Source organism: Nannospalax galili, unplaced genomic scaffold (genome assembly GCF_000622305.1).
Source record: "Nannospalax galili isolate Female #2095 unplaced genomic scaffold, S.galili_v1.0 scaffold279, whole genome shotgun sequence".
NCBI lineage: Eukaryota > Metazoa > Chordata > Mammalia > Rodentia > Spalacidae > Nannospalax > Nannospalax galili.
In genome coordinates, this window is record NW_008343971.1 from 2,860,726 (window position 1) to 2,870,920 (window position 10,195).

General features: G+C 47.1%; 1 protein-coding gene across 4 annotated transcripts in view; it reads right to left on the reverse strand.

The window, feature by feature from the left end:
• The window catches only part of Capg (capping actin protein, gelsolin like), a 25,827-nt gene extending 16,528 nt beyond the window's left edge, over positions 1-9,299 (reverse strand). The window contains exons 1-2 of one of the 4 annotated variants that reach the window (XM_008840260.3): positions 9,183-9,299; positions 7,956-8,001 (exon numbers count right to left, since the gene is read on the reverse strand). The gene's annotated coding sequence lies outside the window, so the exon portion shown is untranslated. Of the gene's footprint in view, positions 1-6,961; positions 7,084-7,955; positions 8,002-8,382; positions 8,427-9,003; positions 9,145-9,182 lie in introns of those variants that run through there. The other 3 variants (XM_008840261.3, XM_008840262.3, XM_008840264.3) reach the window with 3 other exon arrangements.
• Positions 9,300-10,195: the final 896 nt, after the last annotated feature.

Consider the following 10,195-nt stretch of genomic DNA (forward strand, 5'->3'; position numbering starts at 1 on the left):
GGATCTGGAAGGAATTACAGGGAGAAATGGAGGTTGAGGGGTGAATATAATAAAAAAAATATTTTTTATGACTATCAAAATATATTTTCATGAAATTCTCAAATTAGTAAAAATATTTTCAAAATATTTCAATAGCAGGGCCTAATGGCACATGCCTTTAATCCCAGTACTCGGGAGGCAGAGGCAGGTGGTTCTCTATGAGTTCGAGGCCAGCCTGGTCTACATATCGAGTTCCAGTTCAGCTGGGGCTACAGAGAGACCCTGTCTCAAAAGGCCAAAACAAAAAACAAAAACAAACAACAGAATACAAAAAAGGTCAGGACATGGTGGCACATGCATTTAATCTCAGCACTCTGGAGGCAGAAGCATGTAGTTCTCCTTGAGTTCAAGGCCACCCTGGCCTCCACAGTGAGTTTTAGGCCAGCTGGAGCTAAATGGAGAAAAAAAGGAAGGAAGGAAGAAAGAATACAGAAAGGGCTGAGGATGTGGCTCAGCAGGCAGAAGTGCTTGTTTAGTGAGTAAGAAGCCATGAGTTCAATCCCCAGCACCACATAAACCAGGCATGGTAGCTCATGCCTGTAATCCCAGCACTTGTGAGATAGAGACAGAGGTCATCCTCAGCTACAAAGCAAGTTTGAGGCCAGCCTGGGACACATGAGACCCTGTTAAGAGAAGGCAGGTGGAAAGATGGTTCAGTGGTTAAGAGTATTTGCTGCTTGCTGCTTTAACAGAAGGCCTGGGTTTAGTTCCTATCAACCACATGGCAGCTTATAACTGCCTGTAACTCCAGTTACAGGGGATCCAGCACCCTCTTCTGGCCTCTGAGGGCTTCTGTACACATGTAGTGCACATAAACTCAACTCAGGAACACACACATGAAAATAATAAGTAAATCTTTAAGGAGAGAAACTTCCTTAAGCAGATTATTTTGTTTGTTTTTGAGACAGGATCTCCCTATAGCCCCAGCTGACCCAGAACTTGCTATGTAGTCCAGGCTGGCCTCAGTCTCAAAGATCTACCTGCCTCTGCCTCCCAAGTACTGGGATTAAAGGCATGTGCCACCATGCCTGGCTTATTTCAAAAATTTATTAATGGGGCTGGACAGATGGCTCAGTGGTTAAGAGCACTGGCTACTCTTGCAGAGGCTCTGGGTTCGGTTCCCAGCACCTACATGACACAGCTAACAACTGTCTCTAATTCTAGTTCCAGGGGATCTGAGGCCCTCTTCTGACCTCCACTGGCATTGCATGAATATGGTGCACTTACACACATGCAGGCAAAACACACATACACAGTACTAAATAAATAATAAATAAAAATTGACTAAAAACAAACCAAAAATCTTTCCTCTGACATTATCCCTCTCTAACCAACTCTCCCCGTTGGGAACCGCACTTGCTCCGGGTTTCAGCTATCCCTTTCATGTGCCAGTTCACCTGCAATTCCAGAATGCTGAATGCCATTGAGGTAGAGGAGAAAGCTAAAGGTAAGTATTTTTTTTTAATCTATCTTTTTTGAAATTCAGAAAAATAAAATCACAACTTTACCTGTTCTTTTATTTGTTCCCATTGCTAGCTGGTTTGTTTTTTGTTTTGTTTTTTTTTTTGAATATTTATTTGAGCATACGTGACAGAGCATATGAGACGATCACAGAACAACTTGGGGGTGTCAGTCTCCCTCCCTCCATCATGTGGGTTCCAGGATCAAACTGAGGCTGTCAGGCTTGGCAGCAAGCACCTTTTCCCACAGAGCCACCTCCATAGCCCAAACTGTTTTCCTTTTGAGGACTTAAAAAAGCAGAGACCACACACCAGCAGCACTTACTACATTGCATGCTGTGCAATTGGATGGAGTCTATTCCCTCCATTCAAGTGAGTTTTTGTAAGGGGTGTCCCTGTGGGAAACAGGACAAGAACACAAAGCAACACCATTAGAAGATCTGACAGAGTGGAGCACAGGATCAGAGAAAAGAACCTCTAAAGGGTGGCTGGAACAGCAGAGAGTCTTGGGACTGAATAGGAAACAAAGAGGAGGAGGCAGAGCCATGGTGACGGATGTGAAATGCCACAGAAATTACACTTTCCTTTTCATTATCAACCTACTAAATAATGGAAAGCATTTTTTTGGCATGACACTTCCTCCAGAGAAGGGGAGTTTGGAGGGGAAATGATACTTCTCCATCCCACACACGGACTCACATGATGTGTCCACATCCCTTGCCATAGGCAGCCAAACCTGTGACTCAGGTAGGAAGTGGTGAGGTGGCTGCCCCAAACCCAGGCCAATGGAGAGCACTCAGGAATGAGACACTGAGCAGATAGTCAGCTTTGCTGTTTTCTGTTGTTTCCAAAATGAGAACTTGGGCCATAACTCAAAATCAGCCCACCACCACCATTCCAAGTCACTGCAGGATTCTAGGATTCTGATGAGGGGATTTGGCTGCCTGCTTCTTCATGACTCCCCCCCCCCCCCCCCCCCCCCCCCCGCAACACACACACACTCATTAGAATTATCTCAGGGGCCAGCAAGATGGCTCGGTTGGTAAGGGTGCTTGTGACAAGCCTAACAACCTGAGTTAAATTCCCCTGACCCACATAGTAGAAGGATCAAATTAACTTCAAGGTATCCTCTGACTTCCATGTGCACACCATGACACCTGTACATTCGAACACACACACACACACACACACACACACACACACACACACACGGGGGCAGGGGAGGAGCTGGAGAGATAACTCAGAAGTTAAAAGCATTTCCTGCTCTTCTGGTGGACCTACGTTCAGGCCTGTAACTCCAGCTCCAGGGGAACTGGACACCTCTGGCGTCTGGGGGTACTTGCAATCATGTGGCACACACATGTAAATTAAAAAAAATAAAAATAGCAAAGCATGGTGGCACATGCCTTTAATCCCAGCACTCAGGAGGCAGAGGAAGGTGGATCTCTGTGAGATTGAGGCCAGATTGATCTACACAGTGAGTTCCAGGCCAGCTAGGGCTACAGGGAAACCCTGTCTTAAAAAAGACAATAAAAATAATAATAGATCTTAAAAATAAATGTAAAAATGGGACTGAAGAAATGATTCAGCAGTTAAAAGCTGAACTTAACCTGGGAACCTGGGTTCAATTTCCAGCACCTACATGACAGCTAACAACTGCCCATAACTTTAGTTCCAGGGGAATCTGATGCCCTCTTCTGGCCTCTGCAGCATTGCATGGATGTGGTGCACTTAACATACACGGCAGGCAAAACACTCATATACATAAAAGAAAAATAAACAAAATATTTTTAATGCAAAAGAGAATTAACTTGGGACCTTACAAAAACACAAGATTCTTTGACTACACTCCATTAGTCTCCGAACCTTCTCTTAGACCTTTCTCTGTACTTCTTGCAAAATCCAGTTTCAGCCAAAGAGCCCTGCAAAATTAGTTCATCTGAAAGTTCCCACAATGTATACCTCATTACCCTGTATTTTGATCAGGTTCCTCAACCTCCACTATCCCCCATGTGATGTCTGGAATCCTGTTAGGTTGGTTTGACAGAACTTCCCCCACCCCTGGCGCGTCCTTTCAGTAATTTTCCATGCTCTGGCCCTAACCCAGCTGCTTAACTATAAAATCTCAAAAGATGAGGTCAGCTTTTCTCTCCCACTATATGATCCAGGTGCTATGTCCCAAAACCTATAGCAATAGTCCAGTTAAAGTGTTCTTTATGGTGTTGAATATCAGAGATTTTTCTTTAATTGTGCCAGGGCCCAGGCCTGGAGAATCTGTTTCCACGGGTGGAAAAGTGTTTTGAATATATGTTCAAAGTGATCCTTGTATTGCCAGTGGGGTCTGTGAGAACAGCTTGTTCTAATGCCTGGGCCACTAGAATCACTTTTTAAAAAAATTTTTTTATTTATTTATTATTTTTATTTTATATGTATTAGTGTATTGCCTGCATGTAGGTAAGTGCACCTGTGTCATGCAGTGCCCACGGAGGACAGAAGAGGCTGTTGGATCCCCTGGAACTGGAGTTACTGACAGTTGTTAGCTGCCATGTGGGTGCTGGGATTCAAACCAGGGTCTTCTGCAAGAATAACCAGTGTTCTTAGTCGCTGAGCCATCTCTCCAGCCCCTTGAATCACTTTTAAAACACCCAATTGGCCAGGCGTGGTGGCGCACACCTTTAATCCCAGCACTCGGGAGGCAGAGTGGTAGAGCTTAGCCTATGTAAGGTCCTAGGCTGTCTCAAAAAGATCAAAATGAATGAATGAATGAATGAATGAATGAATAAATAAATAAATAAATAAATAAATAAATAAATAAATAAATAAAAAATAAAATACCCGATGAAGCTAGGCAGGCTGACTCAAACCTGTAATCCCAGACAGTTGGAAGGCTGGGGCAGAAGGATTGCAAGTTCAAGGCAAACCTGGGCTATAGAGTATATGCAAGGCTTGCCTGTGCAACGTAGACAAAGTGTCAAAACAAAAAGGAAGAAGGCTGGGGATACAGCTTAAAGGTACAGTGCCTAGCTAGCATTCATGAGGCTCTGGGTTCAAGTTCTACAACAAGGGGTAGGGAAGAGGGGTGGGCCAAATACAGGACCAGCTAAAACCTGCCTGCACAGGTGGAGGCTGGGTAGCAGTGTGTGAGAAGCTCCAGGTCCTGACTGAGGCTCATGCTGCCCCATCAGCTTCCTGTTCCTCTGCCTGTGTTCCAGGCTCCCCTGGGAAAAGGGTCCTCCCTGGTATCCACACCTCCTCAAACTTCGTTATTGTGCATGCCTAGCCTCACATCCGCCTAAACCCCTCCATCCCTCAACCCCAGCCATCTGAAGAATAGTCCAGGCCACTTGGTGGCCTCAGCTCCTATGGGAATTCTCCTGGCTCTCTCAGCTGGGGACACATGCATCAGTTTCCATTTGCAGGCTACTTTTCAGAATGTCCTGTCTGCTTCATGTGTCAACCACAGCAGGGGCACAGCTGATACCTCTGTTCCCCAAGCAACCTGTGACCTGAGTCTATTCACTTCCATTCAAGGTCTGTGCTAGTGGCTCAGCACTGAGCAGGCTTGGGGAGGTGGGGAGTAGAGGGGAGGAGGGTGTTGAAGGACAGAGATGAAGAACAGTCAGTGTCTCATGGTCTGGCTAGAGGGCTCAGGGAAGTGGGAACCATCACACCCAATGAAACCATATGCCAACTTCTTCCAGGCCAGACTGTTACAAATCACAGATGTCAGCATTAGAAGGAGCCTTAGTGCCTACACTGTCCTGCTCTGTGTCTGCCTCCCAACACACTCAAAACACACAGTACAGAAATCTCTTCTGTAGTGTCCCTCATCAGCCTCTTTTTGGAGGCTTCGGGTGATGGGGACACAGGCAGTGTCTTTTATATGTTTCTTTGGGGGTGGAAGATGTGCTGGGGATCAAACTCAAGGCCTTGGAGCACAGCTGGAAAACTATGCTGAGTGCCATCATTCTCTTTTCCACTCTGCATAGTGTGATGAGTTACAGGCCAGCTGTTTCCCTGAGACCATAAAGCACTTTTGGACCTGGAAACTGGAGTTTGATTCTAGATTTGGCGGAAATGAACCTCTCACTGCCTGATACCCTGAGGGTGCTCAAAGAATGTGTGTGATTTTTCTGTACTTGCTGGGCTCCAGTCATTGGACCAGATAAAACCTGAGGGCTAGCCTAGGATTTCAATATGAGAGTTCAGTGTGGAGCAGCCTTGGGTCAGAAAGCCTCAGGCAAAAGAGTCCATTGGGCTGTCCAGATGGGTGGGGGAAAAAGTATGCTTCGCTAGCCCTGGCCCTTTGGCTAACTATCTTTGAGGATATACTGGGGGCCTAGAAATGGGGGTCACTGTTACTTATGCCCTTAACAAAATTCTTGATCCTGTCAATGGCCTAATCTGTACAATGACATAGGTCACTGTACTAGTCATCTAGAACTGAGGAGCACCAGGAACTATCTTTTCCCTCCTGGGATCCTGATTCCATATATCCCCAACAGGCTCCTTCCCCTCACCGTGTGCATCTGTGCCCTTGGTGTGAACGGAAATGGCATCAGCAGTCTTTTTTCGAAGGAATGAGTGGAGATGTAGGTAATCACACAAGAAAGCAGTGGATCCCCCTGGCCTGTGACCCATGTTCCTCAGAAGTGGAGACAGTGGTGACTCTTCACCCTTAACACCAAAGCATGTTCCATTCAGCACCCACCTTCATATTCTTCCCCACCCTGCCCCAGGTGACCCTCTGCTGAGGGCTGCCTGAATGTCTCTCAGGTGACTAGGGCTGCCTCGCCCCTTCAGTAACCCCTCCAGTCCAGTTGTCTAAAACCATCACAATGCTTTTCAGACAGGCACCACCAAATCTGAATTGGCCTCCAGGCAGGCTGACGGCCTTTGGGGATGTCTGTCGGGAGGTTGGTCACCAGCTCTCTCAGGCCAGGATGAACCCAGACACTCTAGCTCCTCCTCTGCAGTTCAGACACAACCCACTCAGGCCCACCCAGCTTCCGCAGCTACAGACCTGCTGTCAGATAATGACCAGAACTTGACTTAAGCCTGGGGGTGCTGTTCCTAACTGTTCCCAGACCCCTGTGACCAGCCCTCATCTGTCCACCCAAGAGGGTCCCAGGCAGTCCCTCTTCAGGGGCCACCTCCCACTTTCACCTCTCCAGGCTTCCAGCCCTTCTGCTCTTCTCTAACCTGCCCCACCCAGCGACTCATTTTCCTTCCTTCACTGGGCTGTCCCACCCACCCGCCCCACTCCCGGGGAGGCTCTGTGCTCCGAGGTCCGAAGACTCAAGGGAGCAAGCTTGGAGACAAAATGCTGCTGTGAGACCAGCTTCTCAGAGTTGCCCACGGGGAGATCAGAGCCCACCCTAGCCTCACACAGCAGCTTCAGGCAAGGCAGACCCTGGACTGCCTCAAGCTGAGCCAGCAAGGAATTTCCCAGTTCTACTCACCAGCCCCAGCAGGCGTCCTCTGCAGAGTCTGCAACAGCCCCTGGTTAGCAGTTACTTAGTCTCATTTCCTGGGTGGGGTCACTGGTTCTGCATTACTTTTTTTCCCCTCCTCCTTCTGCGTAATCTGTCTCCTTGCCCTGAGTGCATGTGAATTTTTTTTTTTTCCTGAAGCCCGGTTCTGAGGGAGTGTCTAAGACTCTGACACATCCTGATTTGGTTTTTGGTTTGTATGTGTTCTTAACAGGAGCCTCACTAGTAGAGCAGGCTGGCCTCAAACTCACAGAGATCCACCTGCCTCTGGCTCTGGAGTGCTGGTATTAAAGGCATGTGCTACCATGCCAGGCAGTTATTTTTTAAGGCAGAGTCTCATGTAACTCAAGCTGACCTCCAAGCAGAAGCTGGCCTTGAACCCCTGATCCTCCTGCCTCTTCCTCTTAAGTGCTGAGATTACAGGTGTGCACCTAGATGGATGTTTCTGTGTGCTAAAATATCGTCAGAGCAAGAATTAAATGCTCTCATGACATTAAATGGGGTCAGTGAGATTGCTTAATACTAATTGTGCAAATCTGGAGACCTGAGTTCAATTCCCAGAACCCATGTCAGAAGAACAGAAGAGAGTCCTAATTCTGAAAAGTTGCCCTCTGACCGCCACATGTGTACTGTGACGTGAACTTCACACACACACACACACACACACACACACACACACAATGAATAAAGTGTATCCATGACCAAATGACAGCCTTAAAAACTGGGTAGTCTGGGCTGAAATCCCAGGAAAGCTTTGTTCTAAGAAGAACCATAGGCTGGGCAAATAGCCTGATACAAAGACTAAGAGTTATAGGACTTGGAGTGTAGCTCAGTTGGTAGAATGCTTACCTAGCATGCAAGAAACCCTGAAATGGATCCCCAGCATGGCATACCACCAGACATAGTGGTGCATGCCTGTAATCCCAGCATGAGGAGGTAGATGCAGGTGTGCTTTACTACTTACCAGCTGTGCTTTGTTACGTCACTGATTCAACTTCTTGCTGCCTAATCTGCAAAATGGACATACAGATAAACGTAAAAAGTTAAACAAAATGCTATAATTAATGAGCGAATAATCAGTGCTCAACAAATCTGAACTCCTTTCTCTTTTTACTTTTTAAAAAATTACATTTTTCAATTTTATTTTATTGCCAGGCATGGCATCACATGCCTTTAGTCCCAGCACTTGGGAGTAGGCAGAAGCAAGTGGCTCTTTGTGAGTTTGAGGCCAGCGTGGTCTACATAGTGAGTTCCAGGCCAGCTGGGGCTACAGGGAGACTGTTTCAAAAAGACCAAAAAATTTAAAATATTTAAAATAAAAATAAATTTTATTTTGTGGGGAGGAATGCTCACATCACAGACAACAGGTGGAGGTTCCACAGACAACTTACAGGATTTTGTTTTCTCCTTCCACTGAAGGCTTGGTGGCAAGTGCCTTTTCATCTGCTGAGCCATGTCACTGACCCTCTCTCTCTGCTCTTTAGCTGCCATTCATCTCAGCAGTGCCAGTTTTCTAGGAGGCCCTAGTAAAAGTGCCCAGATTGTTCTGTAACAATCCCTACCCCTTCTGAAGCTCAGTGTTAAACTGCAAGGAAAAGAAAGTTCCGCCAGAAATCACCCCCTTCTCCCACCTTTCCCACAATGAGTGCTGTCAGGTGGCTGGATTTTGGTTGTGTCCCTGCAGAATCTGGATGCTCTTGGGCTGAGAGCACCACCCAGGAAGAAGGATGAATGAGAATCACTGTTCACTATACTTGATCTATCAAGTTTCTATCACCTCCGGAGGAATTTATAAAAGAAAATTTATAAAAGAAAAACTTGTTGAATGGCGTTAAGTATGGCAGTCCATACCTGAATTCCAGAATTGGGGAGGTGGAGGCAGGAGAACCAGAAGTTTAAGGTAACTTCGCCTATGTAGTGAGTTTGAGGCAGTTTGGGATACATGAGATCCTGTCTCAAAAACACAACACAGCCCAAATCAAACCGACAAAAGTACTAAAAGAAAAACTTACAAAGAGAGCTTGTTTCTTTATAAGGCTCAGGTTTTTGCTCCCCCTTTGGTTCTGCCACACCCTCGTCCCAAATGAACAGGAAACTGCTTTGCGGGATCAGGATCCAGTAGAAGTTGTGCCCCCAGGAGCCCACGGGGGGAGCAGGGGGAGGAGAGGGAGCCAGGCGCCCTAGGACCCACCTTCACAGGAGGGAGCCCCGGCCAGCTGACTGCAGTGATTCCAGACGCCAGAGCCCTGCTACTTGCCTGCGGGTTTTGTGGCTCTGGGTTGCAGCGCGCCCACCACCAGCATCCCAGGAAGTGAGTCATAGGGGTGGAGTCGGGGGTTGGGAGAGTTGGAGGGAAGGCTGGTGGCCCGACCTGGCTGGGGGCGATGCTGGGCAGAATGCTTCCCTGTGTCCCAAGAGACATAATAACGGGACATAATAACAACCAGGAAGAGTCAGTCATACTACGGGAAAACTGGCAGAGAAGGGCAGCGTTCACTTCCCATTCTTCCCATAGGTCCTTGGCCACCATCATGCTGTTGCCTGGAGTACACACTACTTGGGCTGGAGATGAAGCTCGGTTGGTACTTGCCTAGCATGCAAGAAGCCCTGGGTTTAATTCCCAGCACCACTCAAACTGGGTGTGGTGGTACCTGCTTGTCATCTCAGCACTCAGCAGAAGGATCAGAAATTTGTTCAAGGCCAGCCTGGGCTACCAGAGCCTGCCTTAAAAGAATGAGAGAGAGAGAGAGAGAGAGAGAGAGAGAGAGAGAGAGAGAGAAAGAATGAGAGAGAGAGGAGGGCACCACACCATGAAGATGGCTAAGGCCCTTGGTGCCAAGCTGGACAACATGGACAACATGGCTTCAATCCCTGGGACCCACATGATGGAAGGAGAGAACTGACTCATGAACGTTGTCCTGTGCACACACACAAATAAATGAATAAATAAATGTAACTTTATTATTTTTAAGATTTTATTTTTATTTTATATGTATGAGTGTTTTCCTTGCATGCATGTAAGTGCACCATGTGAGTGCAAATGTCTGTGGAGGCCAGAAGAGGGTGTTGGATCACCTGAAACTGGAGTTACAGACAGTTGTTAGTGCCATGTGGGTGCCGGGAACCAAACCTGGGTCCTCTGCAAGAGCAGCCAGTGCCCTTAATCACTGAGTCATCTCTCAGCCCGTAAGTCCCAAATAGAAC